At 36.0% G+C, this 26,304-nt stretch overlaps 2 pseudogenes; both read right to left on the reverse strand.

Annotated features, from left to right (window-relative positions):
* Window positions 1–273: 273 nt before the first annotated feature.
* LOC105134290 (receptor-like serine/threonine-protein kinase SD1-6) lies at window positions 274–19,483 on the reverse strand (annotated as a pseudogene).
* A 2,251-nt stretch (window positions 19,484–21,734) lies between these two features.
* On the reverse strand, window positions 21,735–25,426 carry LOC105134289 (G-type lectin S-receptor-like serine/threonine-protein kinase B120; annotated as a pseudogene).
* Between the last annotated feature and the right edge of the window lie 878 nt (window positions 25,427–26,304).

A 26,304-nucleotide genomic window follows, 5' to 3' on the forward strand; every position in this document is an offset into this window, starting at 1 on the left:
TCTTCCCAAGCTATTCTTGTTGCTGCTTTAATCTTCAATGCCAGCTTGGTTACAGGGATTTCCTGCAGTCTCCATTGCAGGAGAGCTTTTCTAACCCTGGCAACAACATCTGGTCTGAATTCTGATAGATATAAGCAATTGGTGTTTTGAAGAGTGTGTTTGGTGCGCAGGCAGCAGTCGAGTTATCAACATCTGACGGGCTAATTATGTGGTATTATATGATGAATTTGTACTGAAAGGAAAATAAGTTTTTTTTTTAATATATTTAAGATCTGAATTAAATGTGTTCTATGAATACTTGATTTGATGTTGTTCATGTGTCAATACAATGAAAATAATAGGAAAAACTGAAACAAACAATTGTACGATTCAAATCGGAGAACTTATACAAATAAGCTTGATCTACGTTCCATACTCATAGCTTCCTCTGATGAAGTAGCTTCATGTCCTTTAGACCTCTTGATGACAAAACTATCTTCCATCTATCACCGTTATTGTCATATTATTCACGGAAGGTACCCCAGAAGAGATCATCAATGGTCTATGTTCTGCCATGTTTCTGCCTGCAACAAAAGCAGGTTGCTTAGGTTCTGGGAGAGCCACGTGTTCGTTTACGATCATGGATATAACATCAGACATTGTAGGCCGATCAGCAGGACTTTCTTGGACGCAAAGAAGCCCTATGTTTATGTATCTCAACAGCGTAGCAGTTGAAGGAGCATCTCCCAGGATTGGATCCATCAAGTCCAAAGCTTTATTAGAATTCCATAACTTCCATGCCTATGGTATAACAACACAAATGCTGCATCATTAGTGTGGAGACTAGGAAAGTAGTCAAACACAAATCAAGCTGGAAGAAAAAGAAATGAGAGTGTATGAAAGCTCCCCACATGTCCAAGAAGATTGAGGGAGTCGCTGTGGTAGAAACTAGTATTCTTCTTGCCGCTCACAATCTCAAGTACCAGCACCCCAAAGCTAAACACATCAGATTTTATTGAGAAGAGGCCCTCCATAGCATATTCAGGGGACATATAGCCACTAAAAATTGGAAAGGTCAGCGCAGATCATGTTAAGAGTAGCTGGTACTGGAAAGTGGAATTCAAGAAACTTACTATGTTCCAACGATCCTGTTGGTGTTTGCTTGAGTTTCATTGCCTCTGAAAATCCGAGCCATCCCGAAATCAGATATTTTTGGATTCATTTCACCGTCTAATAGAATGTTGCTAGGCTTTAAATCCCTGTGAATCATTTGTAACCGTGAATATCTATGTAGATACAGAAGGCCTTGAGCAATTCCTTCGATTATCCGAATCCGTGCACCCCAATCAAAGATTTGTCCTCTGTTTGCATCTGTTTATAGTTTATACACAAATCTGATATAAATTTCTTAAAGCATTTGAAAAGTTAATGAAAGTTAATGCAAGAAAATGCTGACCAAAGAGAAAGAAATCCAAGCTTTTATTTGGCATGTACTCATAGATTAGCATTTTTTCATCCCGTTCGATACAGGAACCTAATAGCCTGACAAGATTCCTGTGCTGGAGTTTGGCGATTAGAATTGTCTCATTTCTGAACTCCTCGAGCCCCTGCCCAGATCTTTCTGAAAGCCTCTTCACTGCTATTTCCAGTCCCTTAAGTAATTTGCCCTAATAAACGAACCAAAAGTCATTCTGAAAGCTCATTCAAACAATTTTCATTTTTTTTTCCTGAAAAGGTTAGAATAATTATTAAATTACTTTATAAACAGGTCAAAATCCTCCCTCTCCAAGCTTGTCTGAGAATTGTCCAGTTGCCACTGATACGCTCTCATAACTGAACAATGGCAATTCCATATTCTTACTCCATCTATTCTTCCGATTGTCACCGGAGCTAGATTCTTTGTTAGTTGAGCTAGGATCGGTATCGAAATCAAAGAGCAATAAATCGTGACCTGTATATTCCTTCCCTGTTCAAGAAAAAAATAAAAATTACCAAATACAATCACTTTGTTAAAATATCCAGAAATTCTGATTATATCAACCAAAAATGTAACTACTTCAGGTTATAATAACCACAATTTCCGACATTAAAAGGGATTCCAATTGTCAATTTTTGTCATGAAAAAAGACACTTTGGTGTTAGAGATTTTACCCATAAACTATTAGGATATTCAAGCATTCAAACACATACAAATTTACATGATTCGGCAACTTGTCTACTTCACAGAACTACTGATTTATATTAATCATTCAAAGAAACAATATAAACAAAAAGGAGGAGAAATTTTTTTTCAACTCAACTCTACACTCAAGATCTCTTTATTGGTCTCACTCTTTCGGTTTTTCACTCTATATATCACTACTAACTTCAGCTCTTTAGCTTGTCTATTTATAGACAAGGTTGGGAGACATGGGGCATAAATCATGCCATGGTTTATGCCACCAATGAAGTCTCCATTAAAGCCAAGTGAGAGATTAAATATTCCCACTTGCATATAATGGATGTGAGACAATGTTTGTCTCCACTAACAATCTCCTACTTGGAGACAAACAATGAAATTATCTTTAATCCTTGAAGACCAACTGAAGTTTTAGACAACTTCAGTTTGTCAAGTGTAACTCCTTTGGTTAACATGTCAGTAGGATTCTTGCTTTCACATATCTTTTCTAGCAGTAGTTGTTCATCGTCTAGCAATTATCGGATGAAGTAATATTTGATCTTAATATGCTTAGTCCTGGAGTGGAATGCTAATTCTTGGCATGGAAAATTGCACTTTGACTATCGCTATACAAAGTACCATTTCCATTCATCTTGCCTAATTCTTTCAGGAAACTCTATAGCCATGCTATCTCTTTTGCAGATTCTAAGACTATAAATTATTTAACTTCTGTCATTGAAAGAACGACTATCTTTTGTAAGGTAGAACTTCAAGAAACAGTAGTGCCTCCTAGAGTGTATATATATCCTGTAGTACTCCTTCTGCTATCAACATCTCCTGCTAGATCAGCATCTACAATACCTTCAAGTTTCAAACCACCACCTGTGAGGGTAAAACATGTCTCCAATGAACCTTTTAAATACCTTACGATCCATCTCACCACCTCTCAATGCTGCTTTCTAGGATTGCTCATATATCGGCTTACAACTCCCACTGCATGAGTAATGTTTGGTCTAGTATAAATCATTACGTACATCAAAGAGCTGATAGCTAAGACGTATAAAATCCTATCCATGTATCCATATTCTAGCTCAGTTTTTGGTGACTGGTCTCTGCTGAGCTTGAAATGATTCCCCAGAGGTGTATTTACTGGTTTAACATTATCCATACTAAATTTGCTAAGAATCTTCTTGACATACTTTGTTTATGAAAGCTTTAGTATGCCTTTGTCTTTATATCTGATGATTCTCATGCCAGGTACTTGTTTACCAACTCCCAGATCCTTCATTTCAAACTGTTTTGACAGTTGTTGTTTCAACTTATCAATCTCTTCCATGTTGGATCCTACAATCAACATATCATCCACATACAATAGTAGAATAATATAGGAGTTGTCAAAATGTTTGACATAGCAACAATGATCAGCCTAGCATCTTATGTATCCTGAACTACACATGAAGTTGTTAAACTTGTTATACCACTATCTTGGAGATTGCTTGAAACCATATAGGCTTTTCTTTAGCTTGTAAACTTGGTTCTCCTTTCCTTGTATTGCAAACCCGTTTGGTTGTTGCATGTAAATGTCTTCCTCCAATTCACCATAAAGAAATGTTGTTTTTACATCTAATTGTTCAAGATGTAAATTTTTTGCAGCTATTATCCCCAGAACAACTCTGATTGTTGTGAGCTTCACAACTAAAGAAAATATCTCAGAGTAGTCAATCCCTTTCTTTTGTTAAAACCCTTTTATAACAAGTCTTGCCTTGAACCGTTTGCTTCCATCATTCTCAATCTTTACTTTGTAAACCCATTTGTTTTGCAAAGCCTTCTTTCCTTCAGGTAGCATGGTTAGCTCCCAAGTCTTATTCTTTAACAATGATTTCATCTCGTCCTTCATGGCTAACTCTCACTTGCTCTAGTTTTTATCTTGTAAGGATTCTTTATAAGTTAATGGTTTACCATCATCTGCTTACAAAATATAATTCAGTAAAAGTATGAACCGTTGTGGAGGCTTTACAGTCCTTGAAGACCTGCAAACATAAACAACTTATTCACTTGGTTTCACATCTTCTTGTGTAGTAGTGGGTACAAATGTGCTTGAATCTTCTTGTAAAGACTCTTGAGTTTTGTTTTGCTCGGTAACATTGGAAAACCCTTCTAATCTGATGAATTCAGACTTTTATGGACTTGTATCTGAATCAGCCATATCTGTTTTTGGACTTGATTTGTCTTTGTACAAAACTTTCTCATTAAAGATCACGTTTCTACTTTTGATAATCTTTCTGTTCTGATCATCCTAAAACTGAAAATCCAAATTCTTCATCTCTATAGCCAATGAAGAAACATTTCTTGGATTTAGCATCTAGCTTGTTGCGAGCATTAAAATTTATATGCATATAGGAAACACACCTAAAGACTTTTAAATAAGAGAGTTGTACTTCTTTTCCTCTCCATACTTTCTCGGGCAGTCTGAACTCTAAAGAAACTGATGGTTCATGGTTGATCAAGTAAACTATAGTATGAACTGCATTAGCCTAGAATGTTTGAGGTAACCCAAAATGTAATCTTATGCTTCTAGCTCATTCATTGATGGTCCTGTTCATCCATTCAACGATATCATTATGTTGTAGTGTGTTTGGAACTGTCTTTTCCATTATGATACCTTTGACAACACAATACTCTTTGAAACCTCCATTAATGTATTCTCCTTCATTATCAGATTTTAAGCATTTCAACTTCAAACCTGATTCAATCTTAACCATAGCCTTCCATTTCTTGAATGTTTCAAACACATCAGATTTATTTTTCAGAAAGTAGACCCATACCTTCCTGCTAAAGTCATCAATGAAAGTTATATAATACCAAGAACCTTCAAGAGATGCCACTAAAGCTGATCCCCATAAATCTATGTGTACTAGTTCTAGCTTTCTTAGTCTTAAAGTCCTGCCAACCTTTAAGAAACTAAGCTTCTTCTGTTTTCCAAGAACACAACTTTCACAAATGTCTAGATCAATATTTTTTAACTCTGGCAGCTTTCTCTTTGACTGAAGTATCTTCATCCCCTTTTGACTCATATGGCCGAGTTTATAGTGCTATAGTTATGCCTGATTTTCTGCTTCAGTAGAGGCAATAATGTTTGCAGATCTTGTGGTCATATACAGGGTGCCAGTTTTCTTTCCATGAGCCAAAACCATTGCTCCCTTTGATACTTTTCACATACCTCCAGAAAAAAGAATTGAATGACCACTATCATCAAGTTGTCCGACTGAGATTAACTTCTTCTTTAGTCTAGGAACATGCTTTATATTTTGAAAATTCCATATAGATCCATTCATTGTCTTGATTTGCATATTTCTTATACCCATAATATCCATTGGTTATTTATCGGTCAAAGAGACTTCACCGTGATCGCCAACAATATAATTTTGCATCATTTCATAGTGTGGTATATAGTGGAATGAAGCACCGGAATCAAAGACTCAATCATTAATTGGACTTTGTACAACAAGAATCAAAGCATCTTGTACCTCATATGTAGTAGCGTTTGCAGAGTCAACTTCAGGTTTTTTTGGTTTTATGCAATTCCTCATGAAATGATCAGGTTTGCCACAATTCCAACATTCAACCTGCTTTCTAGGTCCAGACTTGCTTTTACTTCTGTACCTTGATTTTGATCTACTTCTGGATAAGCCTCTATCCTGTCTCCTCCCTCGAGTGTTGATGTTAGGAGCTGAACCTGAACCTGAACTTGAACTTTCACCTGAGTCTTTCCTTCACACTTTTTCAGCTAAAATCAAGTCTTGGATGTCATCATATTTCAGTTTGGATTTTCCAGCTGAGTTGCTTACGGTTGTCCTCATACCTTTCCAACTGTTTGGAAGTGAAGCTACCAAAATAAGTGCACGGATCTCATCATCAAACTCAATCTCAAAAGAAGACAATTGATTTATGATGGTATTAAAGTTGTTGAGATACTGTATAACATAGGTGTTTTTTGTCATCTTCAAGTTGAACAACTTCTTCATCAAGTGCACTTTATTATTTGCTGAGGGCTTCTCACACATCCTAGACAAGACTTCCATCAATCTTGTAGTTGATTTTTCTTTTGTAACATTGTGAGCAACTCTTCTTGACAAGGATAACTGGATAATTCCCAAAACATGTCTATCAAGAATGTGTCAATCTTCTTCTAACATATTTTCTGGTTTGCTCCCCAATAGAGGAAGATGAAGTTTATTCCCATATAGATAATCTTCAATTTGTATTTTTCAATATCCAAAATCTGTTCCATCAAATTTTTCAATTCCAGCAACCTTTATTTCATATGCCATTTTTAATATATCTTGGATTTAAATATGCCAAATCTAACCTTATAGATGTGTCTGGATTGGCCAAAAATATTGGAAATGACACTAAAATCACCCAAATCAGACTTTGAATGGCTTAGATTTTATCAATCAAACTTTTAGATCACTGGACGCTGCAGATGAAGCCACGTCTTAGGAGGAATAGTGGATGCGTTGCACTGGATCAAAACCCAGTATGCTGACGTGGCTATGATAACATGCCGGACACGTAAGCCAAACAGGCCACAATGATGACGTGGCAGATCCATGTGGATTTCATGTTTAACGTGGACAATGACGTGTCAGGTGACATGGCTGCTGACTGTGTAGAATTGTTGTTGTGCCTGTTGATGTGTTGGGCCAACCTGGTTTAATTACAGATATTCAGGCGAAGAAGATGCGTGGAGCCCATCAGTGTGCATGGATAGTGCTGTCGTTGGCGCGTGTGAGTATGCAGGACGTCGGTTCTTTGCCGGGTTTTCACCAGTGGATTCGTCTTGTCTTTCCCGACATGATGGTATGTTCAAAAACACGTTTTGAGAACTTTAATTTTTGAGTTTGGATCAAACACCATCTTTTTCAAGAACAAGCTCTGATACCAGTTGTTAAGACATTTAAGCATTCAAGCACACATAAATTTACGTGATTCGACAACTTGCCTACTTTACGGAGCTACTGATTTATATTAATCACTTAAAGAAACAAAACAAACAAATAAGAGGAGAAAACTCTTCTTAACTTAACTCTACATTCAAGCTCTCTCTACTGCTCTCACTCTCTCGGTTTTTCATTCTATATATAGTGACTTCAGCTCTTTAGCTTGTCTATTTATAAATAAGGTTGGGGAGACATGGGGCATAAATTATATCATGATTTATGCTACCAATTAAGCATTCATTAATGCCAAGTGAGAGATTAGGTATTCTCACTTGCATATAATGGAGGTGGGACAATGTTTGTCTCCACTAACACAAATAACCTTTTACATTTTGAACATTTTATATGAGAAGTTTTACGGAGCTTGGTATGTAATGATGTGGTGATTTACAGGAGACAAACATAAGAAAATTAGATTCCAGTTAAATATTTTAGGCAATCTTTAATTCAAAAACATGTCTTAACACCAACAAAATTAACCTTATCATCTGCATAGCCAACACATAATTACAGAGGAGGGCTTTTTCTTACTTTTCATTACTAGTGTCATAATTTATTTATTTTTATTTTTTTATCTTATCTTATTTTTAAAAAAATAAAAAAATAAATGATGATAAAAAAATAAAAAAATGAATGAAAAAGAACAAATGAAATGAATGAAAAATGAATCAAAATTTATGTAAACACAATATAAATTAGAAGTTTGAGAAGTTTGAGGACTTAATTAAATTTGAAATTACTTCAATAATCAAATCAAAAGCTTAATTAAATAATTAATAAGTTTGGAGATTTAATTTACCTAGAAATTAGTTTAATTAAATTAGCGGTTTAATTAAATAAATAATAAAATTTGGAGTTGATTTAGGTCAAAATTATAAGAAATGAAAGTCCAAAACCTAAAAGAAAAGAAGGGGGTACTGCAGAAAAGGAGGGGGTACTGCAGGGAGCTTAATTAATTTTTGTAGGGGTTATTTTGAAAATATGAAAAGTTGAAGAGTCAATTAAAGACTGAATTGAAAAAGTCAGAAATCAAGGACTTTTCTGTGAAAGGCTCTAAGATATAGGGGTCCAATTACAATTTATCCAGGGGGTTGGGTACAAAGTTCCGTAAAGTGAATGACCAAAATGAAAATGGCCATTCCAATCCGGAACAACTGCAAGGAGAAACGGCAGCATATCAACGGAAGCCTGCCAGCTGCCCCACGATGCCTGCCGTTACAAAGGCATGAACGCACGGCATTCTCTGGCTTTATAAAAGCCGGAGAAAGGGCATGACGAGGAGGGAGGGAAAAAGACTCGAACAAGAAAAAAACGAACAGAGAGAAAAACCAGAGAAGCAAGAGAAAACCAGAGACACAGACATGGAGGAACAAACAAGAGAGAGAGAGAGAGAGAGAGAGAGAGAGAGAGAGAGAGAAAACCAGAGACACAGACATGGAGGAACAAACAGGGCGAACCAACACGGAAACAGGGACGCAAAACACAAAAGAAAACAGAGAGGAAACCAGAAGAACAAGCAAACACAGGAGACAAAGTAAACACAGACAGAACAAAAAGAGAAGAACGAATAACACAGAGACGAGACGAATACCATGAGACAGACAAAAAACATACAGAGAGACAGGAAGAAGCAGAAAAGGAAGGAAACAAAAAAAGAGTGAGGCACAGGAAGAGAAGGCTAAGGAACAGAGGAGAGGAGAGGCCAATAGCAGAAATACGAGCACTGATCTTCTTCCAGAACTCCAGCAACAAAACACCACCTCCAGGTAAGCTCCTTTCGTTTCCCTCAGAAATAATTACCCTGTCACTGTGCAAAGCTAATTCACTCACACAGTGAACAGCCGGTTCACTGGGTTGTGCCCGTGACCAGCTGGGGCGGACTTATACCAATGATCAGGCTGGGCCGGTTAAGTCCAATCCATACGGACTGAGCTGTATCCATTCTAAAAAAGTTGAGGCCAAGCTGAGCCTGTGCTTCAGCCCATTCAGTACAATTTGTTTTTGAGTCAAGGGTGTTTTAAAAAACACTTTCTTATGCTACTCTTCTTTAATTTATTAATTTGTTATCATTGGTCAAATAATTTTTTTTTAATCAGGAAATTTTAAAAATGTTTGTGGAATTTTTTGAATTTATTTATGGATCCCTCAAGTATTTTTTTCCCCTAACAATTTCATTATATATTTAATTTGTAAATTTTTACTGTGAAATATAAATTTGGTATAGATCTATTTTTTTTTATAAAAATAATAACAAAAAAATATTTTTTTTAATTTAAATTTTATTAGTTTATTCATAGTAAAGTCAAAAATATTATATATTTTTTTGTTATGTAATATTTACTAATATCAGAGTTAAAAATATTCATAATTAAATATTTGTTGATGTTAGAATCAAGAATAATATAAGTAGAACATAAATAATATAGTATAACAAACTCTTAATAAATTAACATAAAATTATTAATGAAGTGTATTTTAGGTAAGATATTAAAGAAGTGATAATATATATATATATATATATATATTTAATTAGTTTTGTATCAAACAATTTTTATTAATCAATTAAAATTTTTATTAATTATAATATTAGATGAAGACTTTTAAATATATTTTTTTCCTCTAAAAAAATAAAATGTCAAAAACATTTTCTTTTCTCTTAATTAAATTTTTAAAAGTTACCATATCGATACGATAACCAGTAACTTCAAGATTTAATTAAATTAAGTCTACCAGCAGAAAACAGAAATTAAAGAAAGAACCAGGATGTACCTCTGTGTATGAGCTTTCCTTTGCGCAGCCATCTGAAGTACATGAAGAGGCCGAAGGTAATCAGAGTAGTTGGAATAGCCACAGCCAAGGTTGTCCGTATTGTCCTTTTGATATTACCTACATGTAAATAGAGATCAAATATTACCAAATCATAAACCAAAACCTGTACAATGGATTAAGAAGTTTTTTTATTGTAGAAAAAATGGAAAGATAGGTTATGAATCTCACTTTTTTCGACAGTGAAAATACAAGACCGTGATTTTGTCAAAAATGGTTTGTCGTCATTTATTGGATCACTGTCTATATGTACAAAGCCATACCTGTTCCGGGACTGCCATTACCAATCTGTAGTTCGAGCTCAGAAGCAGCAAGTCTGATGTAAATTTCTGCTCCAGCCCGGCCATCAGCAACCCCTGAATGTTGTAAGTTTATAAGATCTCCTTCCCATAAAGAACACCCACTGTTATTATTATAGGCATAAGCCACGCAAGAACAAATTTCCATGCAATCCAATCTACATCTTTCAGCACTCTCTTTCTGATATGTTTTTGAATTTGCAGGTAATGTCAGATTCGAAATCTTTAGGAATCCATCTTCCTTTCCAACACTTCTTATTTTCACACTGCAAAGGAGATTTCCTAACACAACCACTTGACCAATCATTTTGCACTAATGGTTTAAAACCTTTCAGGCATTCACAATCATAGCTGGATGAATTTTCATTAAAGACTCCAAAAGCCCCACATAAACCATAAACACCAGCTTGGTCTCTTGGTTGAGACCAAAAAAGAAACCAATTCCAAACACCTTCCAACCAAGTGAGCTGTCTGATCTGTCCTGAAACACCAATCACGGTTCTTGAAAGAATTGAGGAATTGTACACGGAATAGGTGAAATAGCTTTCATTTTCATTTGATACATAACTAAAATTGAAAATATAGTTCAATCTCATCTCAGGCACCATGGTAAATCTTTCTCCATCCCAATCACCACTGCTCCAATACCTGTGTGACCTGTTCCACTCTATGAAAAACTGACTACTTCCATTTGGGTCGATCCCAATCGAGAACATACCTGGTGCAGGATCTTCTGAGTTTTTCCAGGAAATAAGCCGCTGCACCTGCCCAGTGTGCTTGTTGATTCCAAGCTTTCCACCAGGTAGCCATGTGTCAGTTGGATAATCGAAACTCTGCCAATATATGGTAGGTGGATTTGAGCCATCTCTTACGACAAAGTTTCCATCATCAAGAATCACTGCTTCTGCTGTACTAGTATTCGACATTGAAGATGCAAGAGCTGTTGACCAAATTGTTTTGGTGAAATTCGTCAGCAAGACAAGATTGCCATCAGCTGACAATTCAAGCTTCGATGAAGCTGGGTCGTTTGAAGGGCTCTCCCTAGTTGCTACCCAAACAATCATCTTATTTGCGAAGTTGTTATACCATATTCCCAGGTAAATGTTTACAGAAGTGCCTGGCTTGAAGAAACCGAGTTCAAAAGTGCCGTTTTGAGATATTAGTGTCCGGCTCGCAGAGAGAGATTGGCAACCAAAAGGGTATCACCTACAATGGAGAAGCAAGTCCTATGGGAAACAAATAGCAACAACAGCACAAAGAGCAAAAAACGTGGCTTTGTCTTAACACACATCCTCTCTAATTCGTGAGATTAAGGGTGAAAGAGCTATGACTGAGCATGAATTAGAGAACGAGGAAGGGAAAAAAAACTAGAAATCCCTTGTGAATTCATCAACTATGTGATAATGCTCTAGATCTCTTGTCAATAATTTTCCACATTGACTTGGACTTCTTGTTGGTGTAGTTTGTAAATGAATAAAAGAAAAAATGTTTATCCCACCTTAAAAGAAACATTTCTTTTTAATGTTTTTAAATGTGAGTTTTTATTGTGTAGTAAATTAAGTTATGGTGGACAAACTCTCCTATTTGATTTTCTAATATTATTAGATGGATATTTAAAATATCAAAGGATAACATTTAGAGCTTTGAACTTGGAACTTAATATGAACAGTTATACTGTTTCATGAAAAGTCATACTGTTTGATGAACAATCATATTATTTCGTCAACAATCATATTGTTTGATGAACAATTATAATATTTCATCAATAGTCATATTGTTTGATGAACAATCATAGTGGTTCATCAACAATTATATTATTTGATGAACAATCATATTGTTTCATCGTTATGTTTCAAGTCTATAAAAGCATATTACTACAAAAAAAAGAAATATAACAATAAAATACACATATTCTTTTCTTGGTCTTATCTTCTCATTCTTTTAGAGGTTTAGAGGGCTTAGTTGTATCTTGGAGATGTTATTTCTGTGTGGGACAAATAAACACCTTAAATATAGTGTTTTCACGCCTCTTAGCCAACTTCATATTTGTTTCCATCTTAAAATTTTCTAACACTTCTCTGTTCTCGCTATTCCCTCCAATTAGAGGCTATGCCATTTATTTTTTGAGTCATGTAATGCTGAAATGTGGGTTGAATTGTCAAATTATAGTAAAAATATCAATAATATAAGGCATTGAATAAAGAGAAATTTATTTTTTATGAAATCTAGAACTTAAAATGGAAATTTCTATACAATATATTTTTGTTTATTGTTTTTACTTATATTAATTAAAATTCATGTTCTAGATTCAGTTTCATATGGAGTACAATCTAAATCCCTTAACGAGGATCCATTGGAGGGCAAGTCTAAAAAAAAAAATCATTGGTGCTCTAGAGTGTTTTCATTGTATTTTAAAAATTGTATCGAGGATGAGTAGAGAGAGAGAGGGGGTGTATTATATGCTCTCGCTTTCCCTTTTAAATTTAGAAACTATGAGAATACTCTGTCTCTAACATATTGTTGCTATCAGCTTTCCCTATAATTTTCGACGCTGACTTGGACTTCACGTTTACACTATCCCCTCCAATTTAAGGCTTTGGCATTGTATTTTTTGCGTCCCGTTATCAATAATATAATGCATGAAAGAAAGAGAAATTTAGATTTTTCAAAGCCACAAACTTATAAATGAGAAATCAGTCTGTAATTTAATTCTGAAATTCAAGCAAAGACCTTAATTTCTATAATTGCAAGATATATATATATATATATATATATATATATGCCACAAACTTATAAATGAGAAATCAGTCTGTAATTTAATTCTGAAATTCAAGCAAAGACCTTAATTTCTAGAATTGCAAGATATATATATATATATCAACAAATAAAATATCACGACAACACCTGAAAAGATATAATTAAAAAAAAAATCATTTGTTAAAACATAAAATAAAAAGAAAATGGCTCTGTCATTGACAATGCATTGTGAAGGGATACATGAAGGCTGTGTGCAAGAATTTCGAAGTGCAATAGAAAAAAAGTAGACACTTTCTTGTCGTCACAATTTTCTTTCTTTCGAAAAGAAACTTACTGTCAAATTTAGCTTAATGCCAGTACTGGGAATCCATCGGAACCCCTTCTAGCTCTTGCATTATCAAACATCTAATAAAGCATCCAAAAACCATCTAAGATTAACATATAAGAAAATCGCAATGGTCTTTTCAATTCTATAAAAACCCCATCAGAGACACAGGATTTTTCTTTCATTTATCGAAGAACAACTTAATAGGATAATCCTGTAGCAAATTGTCAACATAACATTTTTTGTAATATTTTTCTCAACTACCATCAATCACCCTCTTCTTCAACAACCACAATCAACCACCCTCAACCAAGTTGCCAAGGCTCTCCTATAAATAGAGATAAAGAGAGAGCAATATAATAAGTGTAGTGTAAGTATGGTGAGAGCAAAAGGGTGAAAGTGTGGTGAGTGCAACTGTGGGAGTGAGAAAGTGCAGATTCAAGAGAAACACCGAGACACCGAATGTAAGAGTGAAACACCGGGTTTTGTGGGATTGTACTGGGTTGAGTTGAGTGTTTGTATCATTCCTCTAATAATATACAATCTGCTGCTTCCGTGGATGTACCTGATTTTGGGGAACCACGTAAATCTGCTTGTTTATGTTTTATTTGTGTTTGCTTTCAGTCCAGTATGCGCAACAAATTGGTATTAGAGCATTAGGAAAGCTTGAACACTGAAAAAACACGTTTTTTCAGCTCTCTGTTCAAAGTTGCAGAATTTTCAAAGTTCTCAGATCTTGATTTTAACCACCTGTGGAGATTCCTCTTGTTGATACAAGTCCGGCGATATAAAGATTATCAAAATTGGAGTTTAAACGAGCCCTGTAGAGCTCGCCGAAGTTTCGCCTGAAATCTGCCGGAAAAACCAGACAATGCTGAAATTCTCACCTGAGAAGACAACCACGTCATCCGACACGTTGGCGCTGAGTCACCATCTACGTCATAAACAGAGGGTCCACATTGCCATGTCATCAAACACGTCATCTCACAGTGGCAGAATATTCTCATGACAAAATAAGAATATTTCGTTGTCAGTAAAGAATATTCCGTGACAGAATATTCTTCATCAGAGACAAAATATTCCTTCCTTGAGTTAACTCGATCAGATTGGTTTTTTGGCCAACTCAATGATTTTTTGACCAGTTTTAGGCCAAGTCAAGTTGGTTCCTAGCATTTTCAACCATTCCGGACGCAACCGTGGTGTCCGTTTTGTGAAACAGCACACCGAAGTTACTGTTTTGGCTCTTTTGAGCATAAAAATGTGTGTTTTAACAATTTCAGGAGTCTATTTGTAATCCAAAGACGTCCTAATGACTGATATTCCAGAAGAAAGATTAGTGAGAAATGCTAGTATACCTCCACAATATATCCCGGTATCGAGTACCAAATTTGAGGTGGAGAAGTTTGATGGGAAGGGTAATTTTGGCATGTGGAAATGTGAAGTCATGGATATGCTTGTCCAAATGAATTTGGATTTCACTCTATAAGATAAACCGGAGGATTTGGATGATAAAAGCTGGGAAAGGATATGCGCAACAAATCCTACTTCTAAACAGAGAATCTTGTACAAGTAAAGACAAAAACAAGCAAACAGCCTTAGTATTGTCAAATATCTAGTGGCAAATCCTTAATTTTTTACCTCAATAAATGTAACTACACCAGGCAATCTTCAAAATGACAGCACTCCTTCGGCAAAACCTGTTATTCAGGCCCTCTATGCGATCAGGGTGACGAGCAGCTTGGAAGGAAGGAAGGTATTGGACTGGCTGTGTCCGTGTTGGCCTGTTGGGCTACTGCTTCAGCTAAAGGGACAGCTTTATAATCTGATCACATTGCCTTTGCTTTGAAATAAAAATAAGCACTAGCATTTAGTTGCAGGTAGAAGGGGAAGATCACTTTCTTTTCTTCCCAAGCTATTCTTGTTGCTGCTTTAATCTTTTATGCCAGCTTGGTTACAGGGATTTCCTGCAGTCTCCATTGCAGGAGAGCTTTTCTAACCCTGGCAAGAACGTCTAGTCTGAATTCTGATAGATATAAGCAATTGGTGTTTTGAAGAGTGTGTTTGGTGCTCAGGCAGCTGTCGAGTTAACAACATCTGACGGGCTAATTATGTGGTATTATATGATGAATTTGTACTGAAAGGAAAATGAGTTTTTTAATTTATTTAAGATCTGAATTAAATGTGTTTTATGGATACTTAATTTGACGTTGTTCATGTTTCAATACAATGAAAATAATAGGAAAAACTGAAACAAACAATTGTACGATTCAAATCGGAGAACTTGTACAAATAAGCTTGATCTAAGCTCCATATTCATAGCTTCCTCTGATGAAGTAGCTTCATGTCCTTTGGACCTCTTGATGTTAAAACTATCTCCCATCTATCGCTGTTATTGTCACATTATTCACGGAAGGTACCCCGGAAGAGATCATCGATGGTCTTTGTTCTGCCATGTTTCTGCATGCAACAAAAGCTGGTTGCTTAGGTTCTGGGAGAGCCACGTGTTCGTTTACGATCATGGATATGACATCAGACATTGTAGGCCGATCAGCAGGACTTTCTTGGACACAAAGAAGCCCTATGTTTATGTTTCTCAGCAGCGTAGCAGTTGAAGTAGGATCTCCCAGGATTGGATCCATCAAGTCCAAAGCTTTATTAGAATTCCATAACTTCCATGCCTATGGTATAACAACGCAAAGTTGCATCGTTAGTGTGGAGACTAGGAAAGTATTCAAATAAAATTCAAGCAGGAAGAAAAAGAAAAAGGGAGTATATGAAAGCTCCCCACATGTCCAAGAAGATGGAGGGTGTCGCTGTGGTAGAAACTAGTATTCTTCTTGCCGCTCACAATCTCAAGTACCAGCACCCCGAAGCTAAACACATCAGATTTTATTGAGAAGAGACCCTCCATAGCATATTCAGGGGACATATAGCCACTAACATTTGAAAAGGTCAGCGCAGATCATCTTAAGAGTAGCATGTCCTGGAAAACAGAATTTAAGAAACTTACTATGTTCCAACGATCCTGTTGGTGTGTGCTTGAGTTTCGTTGCCTCCGAAAATTCGAGCCATCCCGAAATCGGATATTTTTGGATTCATCTCACTGTCTAAAAGAATGTTGCTAGGTTTTAAATCCCTGTGAATGATTCGTAACCGCGAGTATCTATGTAGATAGAGAAGGCCTTGAGCAATTCCTTCGATTATCCGAATCCGTGTACCCCAATCTAAGATTTGTCCTCTGTTTGCATCTGTTTATAGTTTACACACAAATCTGATATAAATTTCTTGAAGTATTTGGAAAGTTAATGAAAGTTAATGCAAGAAAATGCTGACCAAAGAGAAAGAAATCCAAGCTTTTATTTGGCAGGTACTCATAGATTAGCATTTTCTCATCCCGTTCAATACAGGAACCAAGTAGCCGGACAAGATTCCGGTGCTGGAGTTTGGCGATTAGAGTTGTCTCATTTCTGAACTCCTCAAGCCCCTGCACAGATCTTTCTGAAAGCCTCTTCACTGCTATTTCCAGTCCCGTGGGTAATTTGCCCTATTAAATGAACCAAAAGTCATTCTGAAAATTCATTCAAACTATTTTAATATTTTTCTTAGGATAATCAACATTTCTCATTTGAACGTAAATTTACCTTATAAACAGGTCCGAATCCTCCCTCTCCAAGCTTATCTGAGAACTGTCCCGTTGCAACTAATACGCTCTCATAACTGAACAATGGAAATTCTATATTTTTACTCCATCCTTTCTTCCGATTGTCAACAGAGCTAGATTCATTGGTAGTTGAGTTAGGATCGACATCGAAATCATAACGCAATAAATTGTGACTTGTACGTTCCTTCGCTGTTTCAGGAAAAAAATAAAAATAAAAATAAAAATGATTGAACATATTCACTTTGTTGAACAATATCCAGCTATTCTGATAATATCAAGCAAAAAAGGTAACAACTTTAGGTAAGCATAACCACAATTCGGAAAAGGTATTCTAAATGTCAGTTGTTTTCATAAATAAGAGACTTAGGTGTTTGTTTGGCCTAAAATATTTTACCTTTGAAACATTTTATATGGATAAATTTGTCGTAAAATATTGTGATTGTATTCAGGGGTGGAATCAAAAAATAAGATTAAAAAGGGTTGAAATATTCATTGTTTTATTATTTAGATTAAAAATATAAATATTGTTAAGAGAGAGGTTAAAATTTTTTTTTCTTTACAGGGGCCGGGCCCTGCTAGCATTCCAGCCCTAGTAATATAAATATTTATAAAATATTTTATAAAACCATACTAAAGATGAAGAATACTATTAATAAATGAACTAATTTAAAGGTTAATTATAAAATAATTTATGTTGATTACTTTTCTTGTGAGATATTTTATAAGAAACAAAAATAAATAAGAAAATAAAAATATATGTTTGTAAAATAAAATAAAAATATATGTTTGTAAAATATTTTATGCAAAAAAAAAAAAACGTCTCTATCCCCAAAAAAGAAAAGAAAAAATCTATCTCCAACAAAATGAACCTTATTATCCCTAAGACATAATTAACCACAAAGGAGGGCTTTTTCCTACTTTTCATCACCAGTAACTTGAGGGTTAATTAGGTCTCCGAGGAGACAGCAGAAATTAAAGCAAGAACAGGATGTACCTTTGTGTATGAGCTTTCCCTTGCGCAGACAGCTGAAGTATATGAAGAGGCCTAAGGTAATCAGAGTTACTGGAACAGCCACAGACAAGGTTGTCCGTATTTTCCATTTGATTTTGCCTCCTTGTTAGCAAAGATAAAACATTAACGAAATCATAAACCAAGAAATTTACTATTTACGCCTTAAGATGTTTTTATTTTGATAGAAAGATATGGGAAGTTAGGTTATGTCTTCCACACTTCTCTACAGGAAACATTTCTTCCGCCATTTCATCTGGAAAGACTATGCTGTTATTTTGTTAAAAATCATTGCTCAACATCTATTGGATCATTTTAAGCTATATATATATATAAAACCATTTTACCTTACCTGTTCGGATACTGCCACTACCAATCTGAAGTTCAAGCTCAGAAGCAGCAAGTCTGATGTAAATTTCTGCTCCAGCCCTCCCAGAAGCAATCTCTGACTGTTTTAAGTTTATAAGATCTCCTTCCCATAAAAAACACCCACTGTTATTATAGGCATAAGCCACGCAATAACAATTTTTCAGGCAATACAATCTACATCTTGCAACACTCACTTTTTGATATGCTTTTGAATTTTCTGGTAATGTCAGAATCGACATCTTCAGGAACCCATCTTTTTTCCCAGTACTTTTCTTATTTTGACACTGCAAAGGAGATTTCCTAACACAACCCCTTGACCAATCATTTTGTACTAATGGTTCAAAACCTTTCAAGCATTCACAAGAGCTCGATGAATTTCTATGAAAGACTCCAAAAACCCCGCATAAACCATAAACACCAGCTTGGTCTCTTGGTTGGGACCAGAATTCTGACCAATTCCAAACACCTGCTAACCAATTTAAGTGTTTGATTTGTCCTGAAACATCAATAACGTATCTTGAGAGCATTCCAGCATTGTACACAGAATAGGTGAAATAGCTTTCATTTTCATTCGATATATAACTATAATTGAAATAATAGTTCAAATTCATCTCAGGAACCATGGAAAATCTTTGTCCATTCCAAACCCCACTGCTCCAATACGTGTGTGACCTGTTCCACTGTATAAAAATCTGACTGCTGCCATTGGGGTCCATCGCAATCGAGAACATACCTGGTGCAGGATCTTCCGGGGTTTTCCAGGAAATAAGCCTCTGCACTTTCCCAGTGTGCTTGTTGATGCCAAGCTTTCCACCAGGTAGCAGTGTATCAGTTGGATTGTCAAAACTCTGCCAGTAAATAGCAGATGGTTTTGAGCCATCTTTAATGACAAAGTTTCCATTATCAAGAAGTGCTGCTTGTGCTGTACTGTTATTCGGCATTGAAGAAGCAAGAGCTGCTGACCAAACTGTTTTGGTGAAATTTGTCAGTAGGACAAGAATGCCATCCGGTGACAATTCAAGCTTCGATGAAGCAGGGTTGTTTAAAGGGCTCTCCCTGTTTGCCACCCAAACGATCATCTTATCTGCAGAGTTCTTATACCAAATTCCAAGGTAAATGTTTAAAGAAGCGCCTGGCTTGAAGAAACCGAGTTCAAAAATGCCATTTTGAGATATCAGTGTCTGGCTTGGAGAGAGAGACTGGCCAATCAAAAGGGTATCACCTTCAATGGAGAAGCAATTCCAGTGGGAAACGAATAGTAACAGCACAAAGAGTAAGAAACTTGGCTTTGTAATAACACACATCCTCTCTAAGTTGTGGAATTTAGGGTGTGAAGCTGTGACTGAGTATGGATCAGGGAACGAGGGAAAGAAAAACAAGATATCCCAGGTGAATTCAGCAACTACGAGAATGCTTTCTTTGATCATATTGCTGCTATCAGCTTTCTATATAATAGCCACATTGATTTGACTTGACTTGGACTTTACTGTTTTGCCGTGTCCCTTAATTTGTTTTCAGAAATCATGTTAAATTCACGTCATGAAAAAAAAAACAAAAAAATTAATTTTATTGGGCCATAGTTTTGTGACTTCTTCCCAGCTTGGTAACATATTATAGCCGAAAATTAAACAGTGTAGGCTGCCGCTGTATATGTTTCAACATGGTATAAATATACAGTATAGACTTGTAAAAATGTTTATGCCTTGAAGTCTCGGAACATTTTCCTCCGTAGAGTCGACTTCTGAGAGGAAGCCCATCCCAATTATTAAGTTGAAGGAGGAACATTAAGCCAGGGGCGGCGGAGATTCTTCTCGTTTACGGCGCCAAATAGAGCCTCCCTCGTCGTGAAACATTCCTTGACTTCGAAATCTACAGTCTTGTGCCCCCGCTTCACTGCTGGGTGGCCTAAAAGATTTTTTTCGAATTAAAATAATAATAATAATAAAAAAATTGTAGGAGTTAATTAAGAATTGAAAAGATAGCAAGAATCTCATTCTAAAATTAATATTGAATTAATGACATCCAATGAGATAATATCTCAAATATAATTAAATTTATTCTACTATAATTAACTTTGATCAAATTTTAAAAAAATTAAAAATCATGAAGCATTGTACAATATCCTACTTTATTGACCGCAACTTCAATATTTATCATCTCCCTCCAATAGACATTGAAGGTATTCATGAACCATTTTCTGGATTTCTATTCTATGGAAACAATATTATTTCTGGTACTACGGGAAACATCATCCGATGATGTGTGGTTATATACATGACGATGGTCCTTAAAAGCTAATTGTTCTGCACTTTTTACTTGGTATAGCTTATTACATGGAGCGTGAGGGGGAATTGAGTTTCTGTTTGGATATGTGTTCTTGGATTGTTGTTGCATATTCATCTCTTTGTTGCGGTAGCTATTATTATTTTCTTGATTTACCCAGGAAGTTTTTTGTGGATGGGATGTCTTTATAAATCTCTGCATAATATTATCTGGAAATAAATTCAAAACTGAATGATATTTAAGGGGGGCAAATTTAAAAAAAAAATAAAGACATTTTTAAAAGAACCTAGGGTGGGCTCGATGGGCATGCTTCTAGCCCAAACAAAGAACAGTCCTGCGCACGTGACCTAAATTTCCTAGCTTTTTTTCTAAAAGAAAAAAAAAAAATACAACGAGACGATGTCTCATCTCTAGTTTGATTTTGGCTGCATCAGGTGGTTGGAAACTCGAGTTTCCAGCTGAAAGGCCAAGAAACCTCTTATTCAGGCCCTCGATGCAATCAGGGTGACGAGCTGCTTGGAAGGAAGGAAGTGGACTGGCTGTGCTGTCAGTGCTGGCCTGTTTAGCCTACTCAACTGCTTCAAGCCTTCAGCTAAAGGGACAACTTTGAAATCTGACCGCATTGCCTTTTCTTAGAAATAAAAACAAGTACTAGCCTTTAGTTGCAGGTAGAAGAGGAAGATCGCTTTCTTTTCTTCCCATTCTATTCTTGTTGCAGCTTTAATCTCTTATGCCTGTTTGGTTGCAGGGGTTTCCTGCAGTCTCCATTGCAGGTGAGCTTTTCTAACCTTGGCAACAGCATCTAGTCTGAATTCTGACAGATATAAGCAATTGGTGTTTTGAAGAGTGTGTTTGGTGCACAGGCAGCTGTCGATATATCAACATCTGACAGGCTAATTAGGTGGTATTATAAGATGAATTTGTACTAAAAGGAAAATGAGTTTTTACTATATTTGTACAGGTTCCAGAGCAGGTTGAGCCATACAAAGAGCAGAATGTACCCTAAAAATGCCTTTCAAACATATGCACTAAACCTAAGAAAGGCAACCAAGTAGTTCTCTCCTGTGCAAAAGATTCTTAACAGCTTGTGATTAATGGGATCCATAAAGTAGTCAAATTGGTATCAATAGCCTTTGACTTAAATTTCTAAGTATTTGATAAAAAAAATAATATACTAAACAGACAAAATGGAACAATTTCTAATATAAACCTCTTGATGAAAAAAAGAAAAAGAACAAGAAAAAAGCCGAATCCCACCACGCATTGGAATTGGAGTAGTCTTATCATTATAAATCCAATGACATCTTGGTATCGAAAGAGAAAATTATCTGGCATCCATCGTTGTTATTGTCACATTATTCCCGGAAGGTACGCCAGCAAAGCTCATCAATGACCTTGGTTCTGCCTGCAACAAAAAGCATGCTGCTTAAGTTCTGGGAGAGCTACGTGTTCAATCACAATCATGGGATGACATCAGACATTGTAGGCCGATCAGCAGGACTTTCTTGGACACAAAGAAGTCCTATGTTTATGTATCTCAACAGCATAGAAGTTGAAGGAGGATCTCCCAGGCTTGGATCCATCAAGTCCAAAGCTTTATTAACTTCCATGCCTATGGTATAACAACACATATGCTGCATCATTAGTGTGGAGACTAGGAAAGTAGTCAAATACAAATCAAGCTGGAAGAAAAAGAAATGAGCGTATATGAAAGCTCCCCACATGTCCAAGAAGATTGAGGGAGTCGCTTTGATAGAAACTAGTATTCTTCTTGCAGCTTACAATCTCAAGTACCAGCACCCAAAGCTAAACACATCAGATTTTTTTGAGAAGAGGCCCTCCATAGCATATTCAGGGGACATATAGCCACTAACAACTGGAAAGGTCAGTGCAGATCATGTTAAGAGTAGCTGGTACTGGAAAGCGGAATTCAAGAAACTTACTATGTTCCAACGATCCTGTTGGTGTGTGCTTAAGTTTAATTGCCTCCGAAAATTCGAGCCATCCTGAAATCAGATATTTTTTCATTCATTTCACTGTCTAAAAGAATGTTGCTAGGTTTTAAATCCCTGTGAATGATTCGTAACCGTGAATATCTATATAGATACAGAAGGCCTTGAGCAATTCCTTCGATTATCCGAATCCATGTACCCCTATCTAAGATTAGTCCTCTATTTGCATCTGTTTATATTTTATACACAAATCTGTTATAAATTTCTTGAAGCATTTGGAAAGTTAATGCAAGAAAATGCTGACCAAAGAGAAAGAAATCCAAGCTTTTATTTGGCATATACTCATAGATGAGCATTTTCTCATCCTGTTCAATACAGGAACCTAATAGCCTGACAAGATTCCGGTGCTGGAGTTTGGCGATTAGAATTGTCTCATTTCTGAGTCCTCAAGCCCGTGCCCAGATCTTTCTGAAAGCCTCTTCACTACTATTTCCAGTCCCTTAGGTAATTTGCCCTATTAAATGAACCAAGAGTAATTCTGAAAGTTCATTCAAACTATTTTAATTTTTTTTCTGAAAAGGTTAGAATAATCATTTGAACCTAACTTACCTTATAAACAGGTCCAAATCCTCCCTCTCCAAGCTTGTCTGAGAAATGTTCAGTTGCAACTGATACGCTCTCATAACTGAATAATGGCAATTCCATATTTTTACTCCATCTTTTCTTCCTGTTGTCAACAGAGCTAGATTCATTGTTAGTTGAGCTAGGATCTGTATCAAAATCAAAGAGAAATAAATCGTGACCTGTATATTCCTTCCCTGTTGAAGAAAAAATTAAAAATTACTGAACACAATCACTTTGTTGAAATATCCAGCAATTCTGATAATATCAAGCAAAAATGTACAATTTCAAACATTAAATTAAATTAAAAGGTATTCTAAATATCAATTGTTTTCATGAATAAGAAAATTTGGTGTTTGCTTGGCGTAAAATATTTTAACATTTTACTTTATATGGATAAAATTTTACTGAGCTTGGTATGTAATTGATATAACAAATACAACGATATTAGAATGATTACAATGTTTTATGGTGATGAGATGGTTGTGATAGTGATTACTGATTATGGTTATAGTGGTAATAAAGGTTCAGGTGGGGATGGAGGGGTGGTGGTGGTGGTGATAATTGTGGTATGGTGATGGCGGCAAGTGCAACAAGGATGGTAGCAGACACCGCGGCAGTAGTTACAGTGGAGGTCCTGGCAGCAAGGTAGTGGTGGTTGAAATCATTGCATGATATTGTGAGTAGATCAGTGTTTGTAAAATATTTTACAGAAATTTTTAAGGTGAAAATTACTTTAAGTTTAATGATAGACGGTAAATTTTAAGGGAAACAAGTAAATGAATATCATATATACATATTTCAGTGAAATTCTTACACAAAACAGTCTCTATTTCAACACACACACACACACACACAACTAACTCCAACAAAATGAATCTTATTATCTGCATAGCTAACGCATAATCACAAAGCAGGGCTTTTTCTTACTTCTCATCACTATAACTTAAGGGTTAATTAAGTCTACTCGGAGACAGCAGAAATTAAAGCAAGAACAGGATGTACCTTTGTGTATGAGCTTTCCCTTGCGCAGACAGCTGAAGTATATGTAGAGGCCCAAGGTAACCAGAGTTACTGGAACAGCCACAGAAAAGGTTACCCTTATTGTCTTTCTGATATTACCTACTTGTAAACATAGATCAAATATTAACCAAATCATAAACCAACATAATTACAATTAAAAGTTTTTTTTGAAGTAGAAAAAAATGGAAAGATAGGTTATGTAGGGACATTGCGTCCACCCTTTTATCTGAAAGTGTACTCCTTATTTTGTGAAAAATAGTTGCTCAACATTTATTGGATCATTTATGGCTATATAGATACAACCTTCTTACCACACCTATTCGGCTACTCCCACTACCAGTCTCAAGTTCAAGCTCAGAAGCAGCAAATCTGATGTAAATTTCAGCTTCAGTCCTGCCACCAGCAACCTCTGCCTGTTGTAAGTTTATAAGAGCTCCATCCCATAAAAGACACTCACCATTATTATCATTATAGGCATAAGCCATGCAAGAACAATTTTCAATGCAATCCAATTTGCATCTTTCATAACTCACTTTCTGATATGCTTTTGAATTTCCTGGTAATGTTAGATTCGACATCTTTAAAAACCCATCATTTGACACCGCAATATTTTTCCTATGTTGACAAAGGAGACATCCAAAGGCAAGCACTTGACCAATCATTTTGTACAAATGGTCCAAAACCTCTGAGACATCCACAAGGAGGTGATGAATTTACATGAAAGACTCCAAAAGCCCCGCATAAACCATAAACATCAGCTTGGTATTTTGGTTGAGACCAAAAAAGAAACCAATTCCAAACACCTTCCAACCAAGTGAGCTGTCTGATCTGTCCTGAAACACCAATCACGGTTCTTGAAAGAATTGAGGAATTGTACAAAGAATAGGTGAAATAGCTTTCATTTTCATTTGATACATAACTATAATTGAATATAGTTCAATCTCATCTCAGGTACCAAGGCAAATCTTTCTCCATTCCAATCACCACTGCTCCAATACCTGTGTGACCTGTTCCAATCTATGAAAAACTGACTACTTCCATTTGGGTCGATCCCAATCGAGAACATACCTGGTGCAGGATCTTCTGGGTTTTTCCAGGAAATAAGCCGATGCACGTGCCCAGTGTGCTTGTTGATCCCAAGCTTTCCACCAGGTAGCCATGTGTCAGTTGGATAATCAAAACTCTGCCAGTATATGGTAGATGGATTTGAGCCATCTCTTACGAAAAGTTTCCATCATCACGAATTACTTCTTCTGCTTTACTAGTATTCGGCACTGAAGATGCAAGAGCTGTTGACCAAACTGTTTCGGTGAAATGTTGCAGCAGGACAAGATTGCCATCAGATAACAATTCAAGCTTCGATGAAGCAGGGTTGTTGGAAGGACTCTCCCTATTTGCTACCCAAACAATCGTCTTAGTTGCGAAGTTCTTATACGATATTCACAGGTAAATGCTTAAAGAAGCGCCTGGCTTGAAGAAACCGAGTTAAAAAATGCCGTTTTGAGATATTAGAGTTTGGTTTGCAGAGAGAGATTGGCCAACCAAAAGGATGTCATCTCCAATTGAGAAGCAAGTCCTATGGTAAACGAATAGCAACAAAAGCACAAAGAGCCAGAAACATGGCTTTGTCTTAACACACATCCTCTCTAATTTGTGCGATTATGGGTGTAAGAAATGTAACTGAGAATGAACCAGAGAACGAGGGATGAAAACAAAGAAGAAATCCCTTGTGAATTCAACAAGTATACGAATGCTTTCTTTGATCATATTGTTGCTACCAGCTCTCCCTGCAATTTTTCACATTGACTATGGCATTGCACTTTTTAGTCACGTGGGTTGAATTGTCAAATTATGTTGATAATATCAATAATACAAGGCATTAAAGAAACTTAAAAATGAAAACTTTTATATGTTATATTTTTTGGTTATTGTTTATACTTAAATTAGTTTTTCTGAAAAGAATTGAAGAAACAAGCGTCCAAATTATAGTTATTTCCATCTATAGAAAAATAGAAAAAATCATGTCCAAAACACGCTTG

The sequence above is a fragment of the Populus euphratica genome, unplaced genomic scaffold (genome assembly GCF_000495115.2).
Source record: "Populus euphratica unplaced genomic scaffold, PopEup_1.0 scaffold158.1, whole genome shotgun sequence".
NCBI classification, from domain to species: domain Eukaryota; kingdom Viridiplantae; phylum Streptophyta; class Magnoliopsida; order Malpighiales; family Salicaceae; genus Populus; species Populus euphratica.